The following is a 26209-nucleotide window of genomic DNA, read 5'->3' as shown; positions in this document are numbered from 1 at the left end:
GCGTGCTGGATGTCTCTGGAGTTGTTATTTTCATTATTTGTGTTGTTCCAAAAGCAGACGCCGAGGGACACGGTCCGGCACCAGCCAGGAGCTGGAGTGGGGGCGGGGGGGGTTTTCCCGGCCTGGCGCGGGGCGGGGCTGGGGCGTGTCCGGGGCGTGTCCGGGGCGGGAGGGGAGGTGCGGTCGCGGCTCGGGGCTCGCAGGCGCTGCGCGCGGGACTGGGGCAGCCCTAACAGTGGCCGCGGTCGCCGCAGGCGCACAGCGCGCGCCCGAGTGGAGAACAAAGTGACCCCCAAAACTTCTCCAACTCCGCCCGAAGTCCCCGCGAGGGCCACGCGCCGAGGTTCGCGGAGGGCGGCGTGCGACCGGCTCCACGGAGCCCGGCGCGCGACCCGAGGTAAGGGGCCCCCGGGCGAGGGCGCAGGAGGGCGAGGGCGGCGCGGGGCGGCGGCGGCTCCGGGTGCCCTGCGGGCGGGGTGGCGCGCGGTCGGCGATCTCCTCCCTTCTCCTTTGTTGGCCGCCCCTCTCTGCCCCAGCTTTCCCCAGAGTTTCGCAGAAGGTCGCGGCTGTGGAGCGCGGCCCGGCACCTTCTCCCCGGCGGGCGGCAGCGTCCGGGTGCAGCCTGGCACGGGGAACGAAGCACTTTCCAGAAGCTCAGAAACTAGGTCCCTGGTCCCCTCACGCTGTGTGACACGCGGGGCCCACTTTCAGCCCCGGTCCCATTCCGGATGGGAGGAGGCGTCGCCCCTGCCTCCAGATACCGAGGTCCTCGCCCAAAGCGGTGCTGTGGATGCCCGGAGTGGAGCGCCCGCTGCGCCCACGCCCGCCGGGCGACCTCGGAGCCTCAGGAAGCCGCTGCGGCGGAGCAGGATCCCAGGCGGTCAGCTCTGCGAGTGTAGACCGTGCGGTCCCTGCTCAGCTCCTCCTGCTTTTCTGAGCACTGGAGCCATCCCCGACAGGCGCGGCTCCTAGAGGGGCTGAGGTGCCATATTTCTGTGAAAGCCGACACGTTGTGCCACTAATGCATCCTATCTACCAAAAACAGTTGAGAAAGAAAAGAGTCCATTCTTTCAACCGTTGGTTGCTGACAGCCGCTGGAATGGTCTAGGAATAAGATTGCACGAGGTGTTATCTTTAAGAAGTGGTGAAACTTAGCATTGATGAGCTTCCATGCCTCTCTCTCTCTCTTTTTAAATAGAAAAATAGGTTAACTTTATTTAAAGGGGGGAAGACTGCTCGATCCCTAAGATAATTTCATTCAGGGGGTGGTTTTCCTGCTTTTCTCTGCAGGATTCAGGCAAGAGGCCACTTGGTGACCCTCAGCTTCACTTGGGTGGTGGTAAGACCTTTATTTACAACACAGCGAAGGGCCTGGCATTCTCTTCTCATGGTAATTCACACATTCTACCTCTTGCTCCCCAAATGATGCTGACAACCTTATTTTAACAGACAACACCGACTATCTCCAGTTCTCTTCCCAATCCATTTAAGCCAGAGCGTCTCCAAAATCCTACCAAATTTTGTACAGGTGCAGATCATATGCTGTAAATGTTTCAGTCCTGGGCTCTGAATAAAACAGTGTCCATGGCTGGTTTTATAATTTGGGCATAACTGGTAGAACTGGTGTGTATATACTCTTAGGAGTATTTCCTGATATTCTTTAAGATTATTATGTTTTTAAAATTTAGGGTCATGATTGGTGCACTTCTGCAAGCAAACTTTTGTTCCACTGGATTCTACCTGCTCACTTTATAGGAAAATAAAATTTGTTGCTTCAGGGTGTCAGAGATTTTTGAATTGAGTAAATGTAAAAGAACATGGCAAGGTATAACTGAAGAAGAGTTTGTTATTTACAGTGGCAAAACACGCCCCTGATGATCTCAAGCTTTCAACACCTTGACATACCATGCTAAGATGCTTCACAATGTGGCACCTTGCCTACCTTTCCAGTTCCATCTACTGACTTTCCCCAGGCCTCCCGACTCTCCTCCGCTTTCACACTGTCTGCTCTAGAAACATCAGACTACTCACAAGTTGTCATCTCCAGACCATTGTTTGGAATGAATGAAATTCTGCTCACACTGTTCTTACGCCTCTTGTCCATCTGTCAATTACCCACACATTCTTAATGTGTCAGTCAAATACCTTCTCTAGGGAGCCTTTCTTCCCCCTTATCCCTAGGCAAAGTTAAGCTCCTCCAGTAGTCAGTTCTTCCACTAGAACACATTTTTGTATATACATCTGGCAGTGCTACCTTGCACAGTTGTTAAGGCTGTTCGCTGCACAAGGTCATCTCGTCCAACAGCCAAGTAGAGGCTGAAATGCAATTCACATTCCACTTCCCAAGCCTCTGGTGCACTCCTCTCCACTGGAGGAGGATATATTTGGTAATTTAAGCAAAAGTACAGTGTGCGTTAGTAGTGACCCTGACTAAGCCTGTCCTCACTAGTGTACTTAGCATCCATCACTTCAACTGATGTAATAGGAGCTCAGTTAAGGTTCTGTGAATGAGCGAAGAAAGAAAGGATTCTTTCTTTCCCCTTTTCTTTCTTTCTTTCTTTTCTTTTTTTTTTTTTTTTTTTTTTTTTGAGACAGGGTCTCCCTTTGTCGCCCAGGCCAGGGTGTGGTGACATGATCTTGGCTCATGGCAGCCTCAGTCTCCCCAGCTCAAATGATCTTCCCTTCTCAGCCTCCCAAGTAGCTGGGACTACAGACGCCTGCCACCACATCTGGCTAATCAAAAAAATTTTTTTTTTTGTAGAGAAGGAGTTTTGCCATGCTGCTCAGACTGGTCTCAAACACCTGAGCTCAAGTCATCCACCCTCCTTGGCCTCCAAAAGGCTGATATTGTAGGTATGAGCCACTGCATCCAGCTAGAAAGGATTACTTCTAAAGAAGTGTAGAAAGAAGTAAGAGTTTGGGGGCAGATGTTTTTGTGTAAGTCAGTATACAGAAATATGCTTCAGTTTCTCTTTTTTGTCTGGGCTGTTTCAGTGATGCTTAGACAGATGTCTTCTTGATTACAGGGAAGAATCTGTGAGTGTGAATTCATGGGTGGGCATCAGGGATTTGTGTCAACATGCCGTGGACCTCCTCAGCTGATGACTTTTCAAGGCACTAAGGTTTACATGTCTAATTGTGATTTGCTGTGAGAAATAAGGGTGCAAGAAACTTGAAAGTAAGGCCCTAAAGAGGTTTGCTCACATAAACATGTGCTAATAAATTGCATTAAAGTGCCATTTTGTATGTAAAAATTTAAGTCATCCTAAAGTGAGATGTCACAGATTAAGAAAGTAAGAAGGGCTTGAGTCTGATTTATTTAGGATTTCCAATGAGATCAGTATTTAATATCGCAGTTTATGCATGAAAAATCAGTTTTCATTAAGAGGGGGCAATTTGCAAGCTGAATTGGCTGCAAGAGTTGTAAAAATGCTCCAAATTTTGTTTGTAGTTACGAATTAACAATTTGTGGGGCAATCTGGTGGTATTTTTCAAGCTATAGTAAGTATGTGAATTATCACACAAACATTTATAAAATTGTGATATAAAATTATATACTTGTAGTATCAAAAGTGTTTGCTAGTTATATGGAATATTGGAATCTCTAGAATTCATAGCACTGGAATAACTTTAAGGATAATATGGGAAAATTCTGCCGTTTTATGGATAAGGAAACTGAGTCCCAGGAACTTGTCCAGGGTCACTGAACTTGTCTAGAGGCATAGCCAGAATGAGCTTTCACAGTTCCTGGCTTTTGCTTTATTGCTGTTTAGTCGAGTACCTGTAAGAACAGCCGTTTACGTATTCCATCATTGGCTTCACTTGGAAAATCTTGAAGTTATAGGATAAATTTTAAGATCTCAGGGAAAGAAAAGATTTTCAGTGCCAAACACAATGTCCTGGATAAAGTAGGCCTGTGATAAATATTTGCTGAATGGAGGAATGAATGAACAAACCAGGTGATAGCTTTCTTATTTAAAGTAATTGATAAGAAATGATCCAAAGTCCATTCGGAGTGGAGTTTGGCCCTTGGGTTTGTATTTCTTAAATGCTATAAAAAGTATTGGCTAAACTTTATGGAAAAGATGGGCATCCATATTATATGTTCAAAGACATTTGATATGCTATAGTAAAAATAATTTTTTTTTGGAGACCGTCTTGCTCTGTCACCCAGGCTGCAGTGCCGTGGCAGTCTCAGCTCACTGCAACCTTGTCTCATGGGTTCAAGCAATTCTCTTGCCTCAGATTCCCAAATAGATGGGATTACAGGTGCCCGCCACCACGCCCCACTAATCTTTGTATTTTTAGTAGAGATGGGGTTTTGCCTTGTTGGTCAGGCTGGTCTTGCACTCCTGACCTCAGGTGATCCACCTGCCTTGGCTGCCCAAAGTGCTAGGATTACGGGCATGAGCCACCATGCCCCACCAGGAAAAATAATTTTTATTTCTTTATTATTTTCTATAGGAGAAGCTAGAACTCCTGAGAGAAAGGCATAAAGGAAAAACTCAGAATTTGGAATCAGTAGGTTTATCTGAAAATTAGCTTTGCTTCTGCAGACTGTAAACGTCACCGGCCTCAAGTTTCTTGTAACTTCCTTTTTTTTTTTTTTTTTTTTTTTTTTTTGAGACAGAATCTTACTCTGTAGCCCAGGCTGGGCACGATCTTGGCTCACTGCAACCTCCACCTCCTGGGTCCCGGTCCTGGGTCAAGCGATTCTCCTGACTCAGCCTCCCAAGAAGCTGGGATTACAGGCACGCTTCACCATGCCCAGCTAATTTTTGTATTTTTAGTAAAGATAAGTTTCATCATGTTCACGAGGCTGGTCTTGAACTCCTGACCTCATGATCCACCCGCCTCAGCCTCCTAAAGTGCTGGGATTATAGGTGTGATCCACTTTGCCTGGCCTCTCGTAACTTCTTAAATCTCAGAGTTGTTACAAGGATCAGATGAGCTCAAGTGCATGAAAGCACTTTGCAAACTTACTGCAAAATGAGCAGTAAGAGGAGTTAGAAGCTATGGCAGTAACTACTTGGCCTGTGCTAGGCCATCTGTATACATTGTCTCATTTATTCCCCTGAATTAAAAAAAAAAACCAAGACTCTGGTGGAATAAGAAAGAAATTTATGCTTAAACAACTCCCTCAACGTTAAACATGTATTGAGTGAACTCCCTACAATGTGTTAAGAACTAGTAAGCTGGTCTGCATGCGGTGACTCATGCCTGTAATCCCAGCACTTTGAGAGGCTGAGGCAGGTGGATTATCTGAGGTTGGGAGTTCGAGACCAGCCTGACCAACATGGAGAAACCCCCGATCTCTACTAAAAACACAAAAATTAGCCAGGTGTGGTGGTGCATGCCTGTAATTCCAGCTACTCGGGAGGCTGAGGCAGGAGAATCACTTGAACCCAGGAGGTGAAGGTTGTGTCATTGTGCCACTGCACTCCAGCCTGGGCAATAAGAGTGAAACTCTGTCTCAAAAAAATAAATAAATAAATAAAATAAATAAAAAAGAACTGTCAAACTCTGAACACTCTGAACATGATAGTAATAGAACTTCAAGTAGAGAACTGTAAGTGACATTAAGTGACACAAAAGCAAATCCCGTAAGTTTTAGGTGAAGGAGTGATAGGTAGATTTGCATTTGAAACCAGTTCTGTTCAGGCGCCGTGGCTTACGCCTGTAATCCCAGTACTTTGGGAGGCCAAGGCTGGTGGCTCACCTGAGGTCAGGAGTTCAAGACCAGCCTGCCAATACGGTGAAACTCCATCTCTACTAAAAATACAAAAATTAGCCAGGCGGTACATGTCTGTAGTCCCAGCTACTCAGGAGGCTGGGGCACAAGAATTGTTTGAATCTGAGAGGTGGAGGTTGCAGTGAATCAGGATTGCACCACTGCACTCTAGGCTGGGCAACAGAGCAAGACTCCCTTTCAAACAAACAAAAAAAGAAACCAGTTTCTTTTTAGATTGTTGTGAGTATGTTTAGGGAAGCAAGACTGGCAGGAAGAAGGTCAGCGGTAACAGTGTAGATCATTAAAAGAGGTGGCAGTAGAACAGTGGGGACAAACATGGAAGAAGATTCCAGAAATATAAAGGAAGTGAGACGGACCTGGTGACTGAGAAAGTGGAGGGCAGGGAGAAATCACATCCAGTAAAGGATGACACCCAGGCTGCTCGCCCGTATGACAACCCAGAAGGAGAACGTTGGAGACCTGTGGGATCCCTTACCCAAGTTCAGTCGTTTGAAATTGCACAGCTGAGTTTTGAGTCCTGATCGCCCGAGGTCAGGAGTTTGAGACCAGCCTGACTAACATGGTGAAACCCCACTGAAATCAATTTGATTTCACCATATTGGCCAAGCTGGTCCACATGGGTCACATGCGATCCAAGTGACCCACGTGAACCTTCCACCCTCTATCCCGACCCAACGGTTAGCATGCCCTTAATTGTAAACAAATAAAGGATCTTAGTAAGAATTATCTAGCATTTGAAAGCTTTTATTTTTATGAAATATTTTTTCATAATATTATGGGAAAAAAAGGGCCCACAGATGGTTACTGCCAGCAGACATAGGCTGGTGCCCTGAGAAGGTTCCCTGCCAGAAGGCTATAATGTATTTCCTCTCTTGGATGTCATACGGCCGGGGCTCTGGCCCACTCCGCTCCAGGCATTCCATCTAGCTGCAAATTAGTCTGCTTTGTTTTCATTTATGAGGTTTGTAGATTGAGTAACCGAATCTGGACTGCAGTTTCATTGTGTTTTCATGGTGTTGGATTGCAAGCTTTCTTTTAAATTCATGGTTAGGTTTCTGAATGTGCCTTTTGGATGTGGTACATCATGAGTTTCCATTCCTAAGTGATTTCTTTGCATAGGGAACAGTATGTAAAACTTGAATTTTGAAGCTTCTTTTGTTAGTAGTTTGGGAAATGGCGCAATAAATAAGCTTGGAAGTCTTTTCTTCTACTGGTGAAAGTTAAGGATTCTCATTACCTTTCAAATATAGTGATGAATTTTAGTGCAATATTTTTTGTTACTTTAAAATTCAAAAAATTGTATTGTTGTTGTCTAGTAAAGAGCATTCTGTGCCTTAAGATTTTCATTTCTAAAAGGAGGGTGACAGCAGTGCCTTCTTAGAATATTCTTTTGAGAATTGAGAAATTAATTAATAGAACATAGCTGGGAGTGGTGGCTCATGTCTGTAATCTCAGCACTTCGGTAGGCTGAGGCGGGATGATCACTTGAGGCCAGGTGTTTGAGACCAGCCTGGGCAACATAGTAAGACCCTGTCTCTAGAAAAAAATACAAAAATTAGTGGGGCATGGTGGTATACGCCTGTAGTCCCAGCTCCTCAGGAGGCTGAGGTGGGAGGATTGTTTGAACCCAGGAGGTTGAGGCTGTAGTAAGTCAAGATCATGCAGCTGCCCTCCAGCCTGAGTGACAGAGCAAGACCTCAGCTCAAAATAAAATAAAATTAGCATCATGTGCTTAGAACCTGGCCTGACACAATGAGAAAGTTCACTAAGTGTTTTCTGTTTCTTTCTGTCATTTTTTCCCTTGCTTTATTCCCTGTCTGGTTAACCCCCAATCATCCACGGAGACCCAGAGAAGCCGTCCCTCTGAGTTGCTCCTTAGGCACTTGCCTGGTCTATGTCAGTCGTCACATTCATCATATACTATTTAATTTTGGTGACTTCTCCATTATGCAGGGAGTGCTTTGATTGCTTTATTTATTTATTTGATGAAGTTTTGTTCTGACACCCAGGCTGGAGGGCAGTGGTGCGATCTTGGCTCACTGCAACCTCCGCCTCCTGGGTTCAAGTGATTCTCCTGCCTCAGCCTCCTAAGTAGCTGGGATTACAGGCACCTGCCACTACACCCGGCTAATTTTTTTATTTTATTTTATTTTATTTTATTTTATTTTTTTTTATTAGAGACGGGGTTTCACCATGTTGGCCAGGCTGGTCTCGATCTCCTGACCTCAGGTGATCTGCCCTCCTTGGCCTCCCAAAGTGTTGGGATTACAGGCATCAGCCACTGCACCTGGCCATGCTTGTTTTGTTTTGTACTGCTTTTAAATCCAGGCTAGTGCTTTAGTGAACACTTTTAAAATTTTTTTTGAGATGGGGTCTCGCTCTGTCGCCCAGGCTGGAGTGCAGTGGTGTGATCACAGCTCACTGCAACCTCCGACTCTCCCGGGTTAAAACAATTCTCCTGCCTCAGCCTCCCGAGTAGCTGGGACTGCAGGTGGGTTTCACCATGCCTGGCTAATTTTTTTGTATTTTTAGTAGAGACGGGGTTTCACTGTGTTAGCCAGGATGGTCTCAATCTGCTGACCTCATGATCCGCCCACCTTGGCCTCCCAAAGTGCTGGGATTACATGCGTGAGCCACTGTGCCCAGCCTGTGAACACTCTTAAATGGTGGTTGACAGAATGTGTGAAGTGTTCATTGAAATTGTCTTAAAAGGATTATGATTATGAGATTGAGAGACCCTTTGCCAAATATTTGACTGTCTAAATGGACTTTATCAGTAATAAAGTGCTAAAAGTTAAAATACATAAAGCTTGATCCATTCTTTTCCCCCAAGTGTGGAGTTGTAACAAGGTTATTGTACTGGATATTTATAGCTCTAGATTCTGGTGTGGAAGACACCTTTTACTCATTTGGCAAGTCACCTAGACATTTGAGGGACTGAGTTTCCTCAGGCAAATAATAAAATTGTTCTCTAATGGTTCTCAGTGTCTTCTGGCAATGGAGCCACTAAATCCTTCTTCTGAACCTTCTTCTTCAGGCCTTGTGCTAAGGTTATGACTGGCAAAATGATAGTCGTACTTCTCACCACTCTGTAGAACCATGAAGCTGGATTGAAATGAGGCCTCTCAAAAGCACATGGTGCCTATGAGCAGAAATAAAAGAAGAACCCATCTGGAATGCATCAAAATGAATTAAGTTACCTTTGGCGTTGGTGGCGTTTGAAACTTCTGAGATCAATACCTACTGCATGAATACACGAAGCCTGGAGGAATCAGAAACCAAAATATTTTTCCATTTCACCTGTCCATTTTGAACTTTCCCTCTCGAAAATCTTAGTCATTCTGTGAAACTGGGGTTAGCCTTAGTGACCCTCCCTTGACAGCCGTCTGCTGAACCGCTCATTGGGAAGCGCCCCGTGTGTCATGTGGGCAAATGCCTTCAGGTTTCTGATTTTGAAAGAAAATCAGAAACCTCACTGATTGGATCCATTCGTCGTGGACACACTCATGCCCTCCCAGCAGGTTCCACTTGCTTGCATCTTCTTCTGTGTTAGAATTTTGTTGTTGTGTTAGGTGGTTGTATACATCGAAAGTAATTGCAAAAACCACTATCACTTTTGCACCAACTTAATAACTGGAGAGTACTGGCTGCCTCAGCCTTCCAGGCTCATCTCAAGTGTTCCTTCTAAAGCTTTTCCTGCTCATTTCCTGACCCTTCATTTTCTCTTGAAAAGTCATCACCACCCTCAGGGTCCATCGTCCACATGGCCACCTTCTGTGTATGGTGGTTATAACCTTGTGAGTACGGTGGGTGTATATGACTCTGTGTCCTTCTTTCTCTCCCCGTTGGGTTCCTTATTAATGATATACAAATGATTGTCTTGGCCAGGCGTGGTGGCTCATACCTACAATCCGAGCACTTTGGGAAGCCAAGGTGGGTGGATCACTTGAGGTCAGGAGTTTGAGACCAGCCTGGCCAACATGCTGAAACCCCGTCTATACTAAAAATACAAAAATTAGCTGGGTGTGTTAGCGGGCGTCTGTAATCCCAGCTACTTGGGAGGCTGAGGCAGGAGAATCACTTGAACCTGGGAGGTGGAGGTTGCAGTGAGCCAAGATTGCACCCCTGCACTTCAGCCTGGGGGACAGAGCAGGAATCCCCCCTTCCCCCCAAAAAAGTGCTTTCGGTTGAGTCTGTTGTGTGAGATGTTTTGGGACTCACATGGCTTTTATCACTTTGCTTTTCTCCATTTTGATGGGTGACAGAAGATGAGCTATTTGAGAGAACTTATATGTGTTTCATTGAATAGTTCTTGGTGTTTGTCCAGTTAGAGGTAACATTCCAGGTAGTCAGCATATCGTACTGAAAAAAAGACTGGATCCCTGAATTTGGGGCAGTTTTGCCAAAAATTGCTGCATGATCTTGAACAAAGCAGTATATTCTCTCTGGGTTACCATTTCTTTAACTTTGGACTAAATGAATTGTGGGGTTTCTTTCAACTATAAAACTCGATGTTTCTGTGCAGCTACACAGTATAAGAAAGGAAGAAAACCATTTTATTAAAGTTTAAAAGTAGTGTTGCAAGATGGCCACACTCAGTGTTGGAATCCAACCTTGTGACCAGAGTGATGGGGAGCAGGAACAGGACTGGGAGACTCTGGCACCCAAGAGGCCCTGACCCAGGGGCAGGAAACAGGTTCAGAGGCCATAGGCTCATTCTGGAGTTGGAAGAGGCCAGTCTGGAGACAGTCCAGGCAGGGAAGGCATAAGAGCTGCTCAGCTGTGACAGGCACAAGTCTATGTTGTTGAAGACTGGATGGGACCCTGGGGAGGTGTGCTCAGACCAGCCCACCAGAGTTGCCTGGTGCTGATGGATAGTCCCTGGATAGTGTGTTGAACCTAGCCGGCGTGCTGCAGCTTTACATCCACACGCAGAAGAAGGTTCTGATTGAAGCCCCACACCTGAATTCCCAGAACCTTTGACCACTTTTGTGGCCTCATGGTTTGGCTTTTACACTAGCTCAGTGTTGGTGTAGCTGACGGCTCCCAGAAGCTCTTGAAGGTAATGAAGAATCAGTGTCAGATCACTTTAGTTGGAAAGTGAATTATTATTGTTGGAAATAAAATATTATTTTATTTTTATTTTATATTATCTTGTTTTATTTTTTTGATGGAGTCTCATTCTGTCGCCCAGGCTGGAGTGCAGTGGAACAATCTCAGCTCACTGCAGCCTCTCTCTCCCAGGTTTAAGCATTCTATCACCTCAGCCTCCCAAGTAGCTGAGATTACAGGAATACAGCACCATGCCTGACTAATTTTTTATTTTTGTTAGAGACAGGATTTCACCATGTTGACCAGGCTGGTCTTGAACTTCTTACTTCAGCTGATCCACCTGCCTTGGCCTCTCCAAGTTCTGGGATTACAGACATGAGCCACTGTGTCTGGCCTTAATTTTGTATTTTTAGTAAAGATGGGGTTTCACTATGTTGGTCAGGCTGGTTTCAGACTCCTCACCTCAGATGATCTGCCTGTCTTGGCCTCCCAAATTATTGGAATTACAGGCATGAGCCACTGTGCCTGGCCTGGATTCTTAATTACCTTCTCTTTCATACAACTGGATGTATGAAAATCAGCACTTCGTTTTTTCCTTAAGACGGAGTCTTGCTCTGTGGCCTAGGCTGGAGTTGCCTTCTGATTAGCTGGGATTACAGGAGCTCATCACCATGCTCAGCTAAGTTTTGTATTTTCAGTAGAGACGGGGTTTCACCATGTTGGTCATGCTGGTCTCAAACTCTGGACCTCAAGTGATCTACCGGCTTCGGCCTCCCAAAGTGCTGGGATTACAGGCATGAGCCACCCACCGTGCCTGGCTGAAAACTGGCACTTTTTTTTCCCATCCCAGTGGCCATCGATATTTGAGAGCTGGTGCCCAGCAGTGATACTATTGTTTTTGAGGTAGGGGTGTTTGCCCACAACAGTGCCAGAGTGGAATATACAGAGAAGATGGTGACCATCAGCTGGCATTCCCTTTCTGCTGCCCTCGCCTGTGCAGAACTTACCGCCCTGAGATGACCTTCCCTCCCTGAGACTGCGGAGTCTGGGGAAGCCAGGGCTCCACATACGCTCTTTGTTTATCCTGTGAATACTCTTCTTGCGCATCTGGTTGTTTTGGGGGTTCCTAAACTTAGCGGTATCTACTGGTGTACACTGCTCCCCTTGGACCTCAGGGACAGATGTGAGGTTACAGAGTTAGCAGTTTGGTTCCAGGCTTGGAAGATAGGTTTTAGCTTCACATTTCCAGCTTCCTGCGCTCTATAAAAGAGAAACCTGCTTATTTCAGCCATAGCAAGTCTGGAGAAGGACGGTGAAAGAAAGCAGTCACGAATGCTAGTGGTGAAAAACCGAACACACGGAAATGATTGTATCTGATGCAGTTCAGGGTAGAAAGAGTGGAGGAGCAGGGCCTTGCACTCCTCCATGCCCACCATGGTGGCGGCGGTGGTAGCAGCACATACACAGTCATAGGAAATTGGCAGAGGAAAAACACAACTGGTTCCTGGCCAGAGGGGGAGAGATAAGGCAGTGTGCATGGGGGAGCCGAGAGGGGAGATGTGGCTCTCTGCTCCTCCCACAAGAGTTTCCCCTTTGGCTCCAGTGAGACTTGGCCAGCAGGAGAGGCACAGCTGGGAGTGTCGTGTCTTAGCTGGGAGGCCGTGAATAGGGGGAGAAGTAATTTCTTTCTTTCTTTTTTTTTTTTTTTTTTTTTTTTTTTGAGACAGAGTCTCACTTTGTCCCTCAGGCTGGAGTATAGTGGCTCGATCTTGGCTCACTGCAACCTCTGCCTCCTGGGTTCAAGTGATTTTTGTGCCTCAGCCTCTCGAGTAGCTGGGATTACAGGCTCCCACCACCACACCTAGCTAATTTTTGTATTTTTAGTAGAGATGGGGTTTTACCCTGTTGGCCAGGCTGATCTTGAACTCCTGACCTCAGGAGATCTGCCTGCCTTGAGCTCCCGAAGTGCTGGAATTACAAGTGTGAGCCGGACAGGCACACTGATGGATGCCAGTAATCCCAGCACTTTGGGAGGCCGAGGTGGGTGGATTACCTGAGGTCAGTAGTTTCAGACTGGTCTGACCAAGAAACCCCATCTCTACTAAATACAAAAAATTAGCTGGTCATGGTGATGCATGCCTGTAATCTCAGCTACTCTGGAGGCTGAGGCAGGAGAATTGCTTGAACCCAGGAGGTGGATGTTGTAGTCAGCTGAGATCGCACCATTGCACTCCAGCCTGGGTAACAAGAGTGAAACTCCATCCAAAAAAACAAGCAAGTGTAAGCCACTGCACCTGGTCGTGATAAGTAATTTCTGCACCAGCCCTGCTGAAGGCTACCTGCAAGACAAGACATTTGAATAGAAGGCTGGTCAGAGTCACTCCTCGTTCCTGGTTTGTACTCCTTCCAGCTTCTTCCTAGCGTGCCTCAGTAAGTCAGAGTCGTCAGTGCCCATACTATGTATGTAGTAGCCAGGCTAATACTTGGAGTACACACCCAATTTCTAATACCATCTTTTTTTCCAAGTCTGTTGCTCTTTTGTACAACCTGGTAGTTTGAGCTTAGCTATAGGACAGTCACTTACCAGGGAAGTAGATTATTGGATCATCTTTAACTCCTCTTTCTTTGGTACCATTGCTTTTTGAATATAGTAGGCCCAAAAGAAGACGTGGTTAAGAAAATAGATGGATTTATAGAGTGGAGAGAGGCGGCTGAGGTAGACACATGGCCTGGAGCATCCCTCACTGCCGGAGGTTGCAGTGGGTCCCTCTGAGCTTCACAAGCAGGCCTTCCCTTACCTTAAGCCATTTGTCCTATGTGAAGAGGCAGAAGGCAGTCACGGTGTAACCCACAACGAGCCAGTGGATGGTCTATTGCACCAGGGTAGAAGGCTTGGAGGATGGTAACGGAGGTCACGTTGTGGCGGGGCATGGTAGCTCATGCCTATAATCCCAGCACTTTGGGAGGCTGAAGTGAGTGAATGTTCACCTCAGGAGTTCGAGACCAGCCCGGCCAATATGGTGAAACCCCATCTCTACTAAAAATGCAAAAAAACTAGCCATGTATGGTGGCGGGCACCTGTAATCCCAGCTACTCAGGAGGCTGAGGCATGAGAATCACTTGAACCCAGAGGCAGACGTTGCAGTGAGCCAAGATTGCACCACTGCACTCCAGCCTGGGTGACAGAGTGAGAGCCTGTCAAAAAAAAAAAAAAAAAAAAAAAAAAAAGAAAAGAAAAAGAAAAAAAGAAACAGTGAAACAGTTGATATCTTCAGAGTCCATCAGCCTATATTACTTGTAAACAAAATAATTATAAAGCAAATGTTCATGGATTTCTTTCCTTATTTATCTATTTATTTTTGAGACAGTGTCTTGCTCTGTCACCCACCCTGAAGTACAGTGGTGTGATCATCGCTCACTGCAGCCTCGAAATCCTGGGCTCAAGTGATCCACCCACCTCAGTCTCCTGAGTAGCTGGGATGACAGGTGCACACCATCACGCTGGCTAATATTTAACTTTTTATTTTATAGAGATGGGGTCTTGCTAGATTGCCTAGGCTGGTCTCCAACTCCTGGGCTCAAGTGATCCTCCCGCCTTGGCCTCCCAAAGTGCTGGGATTACAGGTGTGGGCCACTGCACACATCAAGATGTCCATGAATTTCAAAATACATTTTATTTTCAATTATATTCAAACCAATGGAAGAGGTTAGTAATGATTCTATAAAGATGATAGTTCAGGGACTAGGACTGATTTTCCTTTGTAAGGCAGGGTGCCATGCTGTCAAATGTACCCTCAATTGCTATGTAAGGACAGATGCCTATAGCCTTGCAATGACAGTGAAGTGTCCAATAAGGGAAGCCCGTTGTCCAGGCAAGTGGAAATCATCCTTAAATTGTGGTCTCAAGTCTGCTTTTTAAGTCTTATGTGTTTGTTGAATTATTTCGTAGAAGTTTGCAGGTATATACAATCAGGCAAGTGCTAGCTGAGGTAAGGTGAAGGGTAGTGGGGAATTTGCCAAGAGATGAAGAAGGCTTTGCCTGTCAACTCATCATTATTACAGTGTATCCCTTTATTACAGTGTATCCCTTTACACTAATACATCTTAGAGAAATGAGTAAGCGAGCAGAGGCCATAACGATGCTTATGTTATTTGTGAGCCGATTGCATCGTTCAGGAAATTAGCTAAAAGGTGAACCTTCATCTATTCTCCAACACAAGCCCTCCACTTTAGCAGGTATTTACCTATTAAGATGAAGTTCACTTAGTGAGGGCTTCCCAGGGACTAGATCGAAAGATGTTACTTTATAAGGGAAAAAAATGAGTAGCAGGTTTGATAGGTTGATTTTCACAGTCATATATCATAGTTTTAGATATTCGAGGTTCATGTCATACTTTCTCATTTGGGATCCTTAAAATTTGTTAAAATAGTATGCAACTGAGATGTGGCTTACAATTAGCGGTTAGTCTGGATAGTGCCTCTTATGTGTATATTACGCAGAAAGTCAGCAAAATCACCTGTGCAGATGACTAACATACCCAAACCTCACAAAATGTAAGGTATAGAGAAATCAATGGCCTCAGGCTAGGGGTGAGATATTGTCACATTCTTACTTATTTCCAGATCTCTGAATCAGGTTTTCCTGGAAGAAGCAGTCTCTGTTCAATAATCCTCCCATGTTTTGTCTCTGTGGTGCTCTTTGGGTGCTCTTTGGTCACTGACAGTCTTCCTTTCATTTTTAAACTGCTCCTTGCAGAGCAGGGCCACCCCAAAGGCAGTGTGCCCAGAGAAGCTGGAAATAAATTTCTTTTTTTAAAATTTTGAGACGGAGTCTCACTGTGTTGCCAGGCTGGAGTGCAATGCACAGTCTCAGCTCACTGCAACCTCTGCCTCCTGGTTCAAGTGATTCTCCTGCCTCAGCCTCCCGAGTAGCTGGGATTACAGGTACCCACCACCATGCCCAGCTAATTTTTGTATTTTTTGTAGAGAGGGTTTCTCCATGTTGGCCAGGCTGGTCTTGCTCTCCTGACCTCGTGATCTGCTTGCTTCGGCCTCCCAAAGTGCTGGGATTACAGGTGTGAGCCACTGCACCTGGTTGGACATAAATTGCTTAGCATCACTCTGTTCTTCTGAGGATTAGTGTCTGAAAAGTACATAAATTCCACTGTCTTGAATTATTCTTCGAAATTCAGACTTTTATTTGACCCTTTTGGATGTGGGTGTTTATATTATGAGAAAAGAAAAATGCATTGACTACTATAGCAGTGTTTGGATACCTTACTGTGATGTTTTTACTTTTTCAGGCAGTGAATCTATAGTTAGGTTCAGTGTTTTGGGGGCAGTTGCTTTGTGTGTACTGCCATGGAGATGGAGGATTGGAAAAGGAAGAGAATAATGGAAGGCACGTTTGGGTATTGTTTTAGAACAGAGGTTCTCAAAATTCAGGGCATCAGAATCACCTGGATGGATTTAGTAATGTATAAATCCCTGGGTCCCATCCTCTGTCTGTTGCTGATTCAGGAATTCTTTTTTTTTTTTTTTTTTGAGACAGGGTCTTGTTCTCCTGCCCAGGCTGGAATTCAGTGATGCGATCTCAGTTAACTGCAGCCTCCACTTCCAGAGTTCAGGTGATTCTCGTGCCTTGGTCTCCTGAGTAGCTGAGGCTACAGGTATGAGCCACCATGGCCAGCTAAGTTTTGTATTTTTAGTAGAGACAGGGTTTTACCATGTTGCCCAGGCTGGTCTTGAACTCCTGACCTCAAATGATCCGTCCATCTTGGTTTACCAAAGTTTTGGGATTACAGGCATGAGCCACCACGTCCAACCCTGACTCAGAAGACCTGAGTTTGACCTGAGAATTTGCATGTCTATGGTGTTTCTGGATGCTGCTGCTGCTGCTGCTATGGCTAATCTGGGGCCACGTTTGGAGAGACTGCGTTCTGGAGGCTTAGTGTTGGTCTGTACCGGGTGGAGATATGGATCTGTGGACATCATTCAGCTTATCAGGGGCTCGGTGTGCAGATACCTGCTTGGTCCAGGCAGTATTTGTGGTTTTCTTGAAAATCAGAGGAATCCTTTGTTCTAAACTACATCTTATGTGAAACCAAAACCGAAATACATAATATACAGAAGAGATGAAATGGAAATTTTATTTTATGCAGGTGTAAGGGACAGAAGGATTCATGTGTCTGTCTTCCTTAATTCCCCTGGGCCCTCTGAAGAACATAATACAGTTGGGAATCCAGTGGAAGAGAGGATTTCTAAGTTCCCTAGCACCTGTAGCTTTCTCTGATTCTGTATACTCTTTCTTTTTATTGTTTTTAGACAGGGTCTCACTCTGTCGCCCAGGCTGGAGTGCAGTGGCGTGATCTCGGCTCACTGCAAACCTTGCCTCCTGGATTCAAGTGATTCTCCTGTCTCAGCCTCCTGAGTAGCTGGGACTACAGGTGCCCACCACCACACCTGGCTAATATTCTATATTTTTAGCAGAGATGGGGTTTTGGTCTTGAAATCCTGGCCTCAAGTGATTCACGTGCCTCAGGCTCCCAAAGCTCTAGGACTTCAGGCGTGAGCCACCTGGCCGGCCAGATTCTGTATATTCTTGAAACTGCAGACTGTTAGAATGGAAAGAATCTAACCAAGAGACTTATGACTCTGAAGTTGTGCCTTTTGAATATAAGAAGCTGTGTTTAGGTTATAGAAATAGGCAATAAGTTAGTTTGAGATTTTCATGGTTGTATAAAAGATCCTCAGCTCATTTTTAGTAGAAATGGGGAAATTCTAGTGAAAACAAAAATCAGGTAGAGGATTTGATGTGCCTTCCACCTCGTGTGCACCTGGTATGTGTAATTGAATTGAAATAATTGAACCCATTTTTATTTAACTTAATTTAATTTTTTATCCTTGAGACAGGGTCTTTCTCTGTCACCCAGGCTGAAGTACAATGGTGATATCCCAGCTCACTGTAGCCTTGAACTCCTGGGGTCAAGTGATACTCCCGCCTCAGCCTCCCAAGTGACTAGAACTACAGGTGTGTGCCACTGCCTATGTAATTTTTTTTTCATGGTGAAGTCAGGTACCAAGGATTTTTTTTTTTTTTTATTTTTTTTATTTTTTTTTTATAGAGTCTTGCTGTGTCACCCAGGCTGGAGTACAGTGGTGCGATCTTAACTCACTGCAACCTCCAGCTCCCGGGTTCAAGCAGTTCTCCTGCCTCACCCTCCAGAGTAGCTAGGATTATAGGTACATGCCACCATGCCCAGCTAATTTTCGTGTTTTTAGTAGAGACGGGGTTTCACCATGTTGATCAGGCTGGTCCTGAACTCCTGATGTCGTGATCCACCCACCTTGGCCTCCCAAAGTGTTGGGATTACAGGCATGAGCCACTGTGCCCAGCCCCAAAGATTTTTTTTTTTAAATTTTGATTTTATTTTTTAACTTTTTGTAGAGACGGGGTCTTGCCATGTTGCCCAGCTGGTCTTGAACTCTTGGCCACAAGGCATTCTCCCACCTTGGCCTCCCACAGTACTGGGATTACAGGTGTGAGCCACCGTGCCCGGCCAAATTTAACCCATTTTTGTAAGTCTGTTGGTCAAGCTTGAATTGAATTTCCTAATCTTTACTGGAATTTTTACTGGAAAATAGGTAAGAGAGCAGCACTACCAATGTTTCGATAAATGAAATGAAGGAACTCGTACTTCACTTCACAAATATCCAGAGATGTCTGCCTACTGCACTTGGTTCTATTTGTCAACTGTGTTATGGATGTCCTAAAATTGATTTTAGAGAAATTGTGAATTAGCTGAAAATTTACTTTGCTTCTCAATGCTTCTCTGTTCTCCTTTGTTTGAACCCCTTATTCTCACTTCTCCTCTTTCTTGGCTCACTCTCATTTTAAAGAAAAGCTCTAAATAGAAACAATCCGAATAAGTATGGAACAATCTCTGTGGTGTGCTAAGGGAAGAAGTCTAGGTGCAGCATGCTGTATACAGTATGCAACCTTTTGACTAAAACTATGAAACATGAGAAGCAAATTAGTGGGTCAGGTTTATTATTATTATTATTATTGTTATTATTATATGAATACAAATAAATTTGAAAAAATTCCAGTGGCTTTTTCTCTTTTCTTTCTCTCTCTTTTTTTTTTTTTTTTTTTTTTTTGAGACGAGGTCTTGCTGTGTTGCACAGGCTGGAGTGCAGTAGGGTGATCATAGCTCACTGTAGCCTCGAACTCCTGGGCTCAAGCAGTCTTCCTGCTTCAGCCTTTTGAATAGCTGGGGCCGTAGGAATGCACCGTGTCTGAATAATTTTTATATTTTTTTGAAGGGGGTGATCTGGCTATGTTTTTCAGGCTGGTCTTGAGCTCCTGACCTTAAGTAATCCTTCTGCTTTGGCCTGGCAAGGTGCTGGGATTACAGGCGTGAGCCACAGCACCTGGCCTCCAGTGACTTTCTGACTCGTTTGACCAAGACCCAAATTAAGAGGCACGTGACGGGCTGGTCGCAGTGTCTCGCCTGTGATCCCAGCACTTTGGGAGGCGGAGGCAGGCGGATCACCTGAGGTTGGGAGTTTGAGACCACCTTGACCAACATGGAGAAACTGTCTCTACTGAAAATACAAAATTAGCTGGGCGTGGTGGCGCATGCCTGTAATCCCAGCTACTCAGGAGGCTGAGGCAGGAGAGTCGCTTGAACCCAGGAGGCAGAGGTTGTGGTGAGCTGAGATTGTGCCACTACACTCCAGCCTGGGCAACAAGAGTGAAACTCCTCTCAGGGAAAAAAAAAAAAAAAAAAAAAAAAAAAAAGACACCTGAGCTATATTACGGCAGCATAATATGAAATACAAAGTATCTAAATACATTGCAGATAGTGAGAGTAACTATTGTTTCTTGAAACATTTGTTTCAGTTTGGTATCTGGCCTATCTGTCAGTCATCAGGTATATTAGGGTTCTCCAGAGGCACATAAGGTGTGTTTGTGTGTGTGTGTAGTTGTATTATAAAGAATTGGATCACCCTGTTATTGAGACTGGCAGGTGCGAAATTTGCAGCATGAACTGCTGGAGACCCAGGAAAGCTGATGGTACAGATGCGGCTTGAAGGCGGTCTGCTGTTGAATTCCTCTTGCTCAGGGAAGCTGCTCTTTTTGTTTCATCCATTGTTTTTTCAAGTGATTGGATGAGGCCCGTCCACATTGTGGGGGGTAGTCTGCTTTCCTCACAGCTCCCCAGCTCAGTGTCATGATCTCACCCAAAACACCCTCCAACTTGACATGTAAAATTAGCCGTTGCATATGGGATACTAAGTCACAAGGCAAAGCATGTCTTATCTGTCAAAGTTAGAAAGCCATGCCATGCCTAAATACACAAAATGGGTCAGAGCCTTTGGAGAAGCTGAGGTTCCCAGTCAGGGGAGAGGGTCCATCTTAACCACCTCAGGGGCTTTTCCAAAGTGTATTATATCTCTGCTGCAGCTCTTCTGCCTTTCCTGCCTCTCTTTCAAGAATGAATTTAGGCTGGGTGTGGTGGCTTACACCTGTAATCCTAGCAGTTGGGGAGGCCGAGGCTGGTGGATCATCTAAGGTCAGGAGTTCAAGACCAGCCTGGCCAACACGGTAAAACTTTGTCTCTACTAAAAATACAAACATCAGCCAGATGTGGTAGCATGTGCCTGTAATCTCAGCTTCTTGGGAGGCTGAGGCAGAAGAATCGCTTGAACCCGGGAGACAGAGATTGCACTGAGCTGAGATCATGCTGTTGCACTCCAGCCTGGGTAACAAAGTGAGACTCCATCTCAAAAAAAAAAAAAAAAAAAAAAAAAAAAAGAATTTTAAAAGAAATAATTTTAAAATGAAGGGAGGGGAGATAGCAGCATTTTTTTTTTTCTCTTAAAGAGTATGATGGACTGAACCAAAAAGAAGATTGAATTTCCGTGAGTGGAATTTAGGCATCACCTGGCAGATGGGAGGTGATGAACTCTTGGGGTGGGAGGCTTTGCTCAGTTCCCTGAGATTTTATTTGATTTTATTTTATTTTAGATGGGGTCTCACTATGTTACCCAGGCTGGAGTGCAGTGGCTCACGCCTGTAATCCCAGCACTTTGGGAGGCTGAAGCAGGCGGATCACTTGAGGTCAAGAGTTTGAGACTGGCCTGGCCAACTTAGTGAAACCCCTTCTCTACTGAAAATACAAAAATTAGCCAGGCATGGTAGTGTGCGCCAGTAATCCCAGCTACTCGGGAGGCTGAGGCAGGAGAGTCTCTTAAACCTGGGAGGTGAGGTTGTGGTGAGCCGAGATCGCTCTATTGCACTCCAGCCTGGGTGACAAGAGCGAGATGCCATCTCAAATAATAATAATAATAATAATAATAATAATAATAATAATAAAATTTAGGAGCTTTTCAATCCTTGGTAATGTTGAGTGAGTCCTTTGTAATATGGAGTGAACACACACACATACACACACACAAAAAAAAAAAGAAAGAGAAAAGGTTTTTTAGGATATTTCAGGTGGCCACACAATTGTAAGACTCCAGAGGTCTTTACAGCACCTCCGTTTCAGGAGTGGAGGAGTGGTTCTGGAATTGACACTGGTTAGGGGACCTTTTGGACAGGTGATCATTTAATCCGTTATCATCTTTTGGACAAGAAAATTTCTCCCTTGGACCTGACCTACGTAGCTGCTGCCTCCCATGAGTGTTTCTACTTACAATCCTATGAGCAGCGTTGAGATCCTGAGGCTTCTCAATATTTCATATCATAGCCAAATAACTGAGTGTGAGATATTTATTTTGAAAAACTTAGACAATCACTTCAGGCAGCCTTAGCTCTGCACAGTGAAGCAGCTTGTCTCCATGCACACTTCCTTCGGTCATATTGGTCTATTTTTCTCCCGAGAGGTGTGTCTGACAGTGGTTTGCCCTGTGACTGGTATATAATTTAAACATGTGCTAAGCATAATTTTAGTTCCTTTGGGATCACCCTCAGTTTTTATACCTCATCTGGCTTTCACAATTCCATTTAATTACAGCTATTTTGATATTTGGCCAAGTCACTAAAACCAGTCAACTCTCTATGGGGAGACAATAGTAAACTTTTGATCAGCAAACCCCTAGAAGTGAAATTCTTCTGCAAACGGACTCTTTTTCGGGAATTATTCTTGTAAATCAAAGAGACGTTGGCAGCTTTTTGATACTTTTGGAGGGGTTTTGCTGAGTGCCAAATGGTGCCTAGCTACTGTATGCTCGGAAAATGTTCACGAGAGGCTCAGCTTTTCTGACTGTGTGTTTTGGCTTTTTGAGATAGCTTCCATGCAGGAAGAACCTTCTTTTAAGACCAAATGTAGACTCTGGACTTCCTCCAAGAGAAGTATTGTAAATATATCAAAGCTGATACTGTACTGAATTTCTTTATAGAAAGAAAAAAAGGGGTGGTTAAGAAATAACCTCTAGTGTTTGAAGAGAGCCCACAATTTCAAAGCGTTCATCTTTCCTTATGGCCAGTTGATGATGAATGTTTTATGTTCAAGCCCTGTTTCTCTCCGCCCCCTGCATTGTCGTATTTCATCTGGTACTGTGCAGCCCTCATTTCACATCCTGTTCTTCGCTATGAGAGATCACTGAGCAAAAGGAAGTTCTCTTTGAGCTTTTGATTCAGTGTGGTCTCACAGAAAGCACATTTGCTACTTTGTGTTGGGTGGAGCGAGTGAGGTTTAAAAACAAGAACCAGCCAACTTGTCCCAAGTGCCAACAGCATTCTGTCTCTTCTTTTTCCTTAGGCTTGGTGCCAACCCACGAGGTTTGGTGCCTAATGCTATCTGGCAAACTGATGTTACTCAGTATCCACCCTTTGGGTGTTTGAAGTTTCTGCGTGTTACTGTGGACACTTACACAGGCTTAATACATGCTAACTCGCCAGACAGGAACAAGAAAAAACTAAAGATGCAATTTTTCATTTGTTTAAATCTATTATAACTTTAGGCCTTCCACAAACTATAAAAACTGACAATGGACCTTACTATCTTAGTGCTCAATTTACATATGCATTGCAAATGCAACACATACAACGTAAAACCAAACCCCATTCATTCCTAATTCTATAGGCTATAGGGTATCCTATAACTAATCACAGGGCAATTTCTGGTTTCTATTTTATTTTTTAAATATTTCATTTTTTTGAGACGGAGTCTTGCTCTGTAGCCCAGGCTGGAGTGCAGAGGCATGATCTCAGCTCTCTGCAACCCCTGCCTTTCAGGTTCAAGTGATTCTCCTGCCTCAGCCTCCTGAGTAGCTGGATTACAGGTGCCTGCCACCACGCCTGACTAATTTTTGTAGTTTTAGTAGAGACGGGGTTTCACAATGTTGGCCAGGCTGGTCTTGAACTCCTGACCTCAAGTGATCCACCCACCTGGGCTCCCAAAGTGCTGGGATTACAGGTGTGAGCCACCATTCCTGACCCTCTGATGCTATTTTAGAAATACTAAAAACACACATCTTAAAATCTTACACTGTAGCATTAGAATCATATTAAAATCATAAAAAATTGGGAGAGACCTTAGAGTGAGTTCAGACTCACTTCAGAGGGTGGAGGTGAGAGAGGTGAAGTAACCTGGCCAGCTTGTCCCACCTTGTAAGTCTGGCCATTATGCTCAGGCTTCTGAGCGTCTTCTCACCTCTTTTCCGGCTCCTCACCTGTCCCCGACCTGTGGCATGTTGTTGCTGCTCCTAACTGGGCCTGGGGGACCCAGGCTTTCTCTGTGCTAAGATGCTTACCAGTTCCCACGGCTCCTGTAGTATGGCTGGGGTTTGGGGTCTGCAGCTGGCTTAGTCTGTGCTCTTGCAGGTTTGTGTACCATAGGTGATCCAGAAAGCAGGTCAAAAAATCCCTGTCTGCTTATTTCTGTGTTTCATAATCTGTAAATTCTCTTGTTCAGAGTTTGGCATAGAGTTTGTCTCTTTTGCTTCGGGGAACTCGGTATTTGGGAGATGGCTTGCTGGGAGAGGTTGAGGAACTCAAGGGAAGAGAAGAAAGGCATGGCTACCCACATTTACTAAATAGCTTTTCTGCCTCTGGTGCTGTGCTGGGTACTTTCAAGTGCTTGCTTTCCTCTGCTACACAAAAGGGATATTGGAAAGCCATATTGTACATGAGAATATTGAGACATAGAGCTGGGATTGAGTCCCGGTTTGTCTGACTTCATCTCCTTCCTCCCAACTCTTTCTTGGGAGGGGGAAGGGCACAGAGCACATGTGCATTTTATGAGCCATATGGAAGTCTGAAGAGCTGCTCAGCTCTGACAGCTGTTTAAATTATCTGTGACACTGCATCCCACCATTAGCAGGGATGATGGATTGCTGACAGTTTCCATCAGTAGAGGTTGGAGTCCCAGTCCGCGGAGGAGCTCTCACAGGGTCTTTCCTAAGTGCTGAGTAAGTCTAATTGAAACTCGGATTCTAATTATTATTGCTGGGTTAGAAAGCTCTGAAGATACTGTTAGGCAGATATATTTCTATCTCTGTCTCTCTATACACACACACACACACACACACACACACACACACGAAACTGAGATGGGACAGATCTGTTAGGCAGATATATTTCTATCTCTATCTATCTACACACACACACACACACAAACACACACACACACACACCCACACCCCTGAGATGGGGCAGATCATTGTATTTACGTGTCTACTAGCAAGAAAAGGAAGGAAAAACTAAGGTGTAGTGTATTTTTAGTAGAGATCTTCCATAATTTAAAGTCATCTTGTTATTCTCTTTGCTTTGACACAAAAAGTATGGGGACTTTTTCTGTGTAACTTACTCCAGTAAATCTATTTTGTCTAATCTCATGCTACTCATTTGTATTCCATTTTTTAAAAATCAACTCCTTGTCCTTGAAAAATATATTTTTCTTTGTCTGTTCTTATTTCATAGAACTGTTTCATCTGTTTAGCTGGTGTTTATACTCTTTGAGGTCATTAACCTTATCTCTTACTTTATCATCCCTCAGTTCTGCGGGATAGGGTTTAATTCATAGGCATCAAATCAATGTTTATAAAGTGTCATGAGTATTGTTTCCTTCTCCAATGACTGTAGTATTTTGTTAAGTAGTTTTTGTGTTTTTGTCTCGTTAAGTTTTATTTAGTGAGTTTAGTTTACTGTAGTGATTTTTTCTATTATAATGTAAATCTGGCTGAGTTTGAATGCTAGTCATTTATGAATATCTGATACATGAAACTCAATCACAAGACAGATGTGATTGTAAAATGATTCTTCGCTATTTGTATCAGTGTAGGATGCTTTCGACTCTGGTGGATGGTTTCCCTGGTCTTTTGTCTTTAGTTTTTGGTCATTTCATGAGTGTCTACATATACCCGATTGTGAGTTCTTGTCATTTTATATCACGTGGTTCATTTACTTATTTAATTATTTCCTGCCAAATATTTTTCCTTTTTGAAAGTATGAGAGAGAAAGACATTTCCTTGGCAGAGATAGGGCCAGAGCAGCAGAGGGAACTGCAGTAAGCATCTGTTTACCTTTCTTATTCCTTCTTTGCAAATTCTTCTCCGATGAGAAAATAATCTCCTTTAGGCTACAAGCAATCGGGCCGTCTCACGTTGAGTTTGGAGTAGGAGTCCTCAGTCGGGAGGCTGGAGAGGCAGACTGGTGCAGGAGCTGGGAAGAGCTTGAAGTGCGGTTAGGATGTTTGGGTTTAACTTGGTCTGCAGTTGCGGAGGGGTGGGAGGGCTGGACTGGCAGGGCGGGTGTACATGCTGGAGTGGGGAGGGGGTTCCAGCTGGGTTACTGCAGGAGTCCTGGTGATCTGTGCGGGAGTCTGCACAAGGTGGATGAGAGACCGGAGAGAGAACTGTCCAGATGAGGCAGCTGGCTGGATATGGGGAGAGGTAAATAATGACACTGGCCATTCAAGCCTGCGTACCTGTGATAAGGATGATACTACTCTACCAATAGAGCTGGGGGAGGAATAAATTTGAGGTGAGTCAAGGAGAGTTTGGGTTTGATCCTTCTGGTTTTTGAGGTGTCAGCAGGCCCTATGAGAAGTGTCCCGTGAGCAGTTAGAAATCTGGAGCTCGAAAGAGAGCGGTCTGGGCTGGGTATGTAGATTCAGATTCATTGCTTAGAGTGGGTGATTGAAACCCTGAGAAATAATGAAATTGTCAAAGAAGGATGTGCAAAGAGAGGAGAAAAGGACAGGACAGAGCCTTGTTTTCTGCTTAAATTTTGGAGGTGGAAGAAGAATAGGAGGGAGAGAAGGAGGCTCAGAAAGAATTGTCAAAAAAGAGAATTATTGAATAATTTTCTAAGCAGGATGGGAGGTGAGGGAGAGTTTTTAAACTTTAGGCTGGGTGTAGTGGCTCATGCCTGTAATCCCAGCATTTTGGGAG

The 26209-nt window shown here is 44.7% G+C and overlaps 1 protein-coding gene and 1 pseudogene across 5 annotated transcripts in view; both read left to right on the top strand.

Moving 5' to 3' along the window:
* Positions 1-301: 301 nt before the first annotated feature.
* Positions 302-26209, top strand: part of TIAM2 (TIAM Rac1 associated GEF 2) — a 268861-nt gene continuing 242953 nt past the window's right edge. For 2 of the 5 annotated variants that reach the window (XM_074397223.1, XM_074397222.1), the window contains exon 1: positions 303-397. The gene's annotated coding sequence lies outside the window, so the exon portion shown is untranslated. Of the gene's footprint in view, positions 398-1290; positions 1340-26209 lie in introns of all 5 variants that reach the window. The other 3 variants (XM_074397221.1, XM_074397228.1, XM_039465422.2) reach the window with 3 other exon arrangements.
* On the top strand, positions 342-14055 carry LOC141584240 (ribosomal RNA small subunit methyltransferase NEP1 pseudogene; annotated as a pseudogene).

The sequence above is a fragment of the Saimiri boliviensis genome, chromosome 4, assembly GCF_048565385.1.
Source record: "Saimiri boliviensis isolate mSaiBol1 chromosome 4, mSaiBol1.pri, whole genome shotgun sequence".
NCBI lineage: Eukaryota > Metazoa > Chordata > Mammalia > Primates > Cebidae > Saimiri > Saimiri boliviensis.
This window is presented reverse-complemented; position numbering and strand designations above follow the sequence as displayed.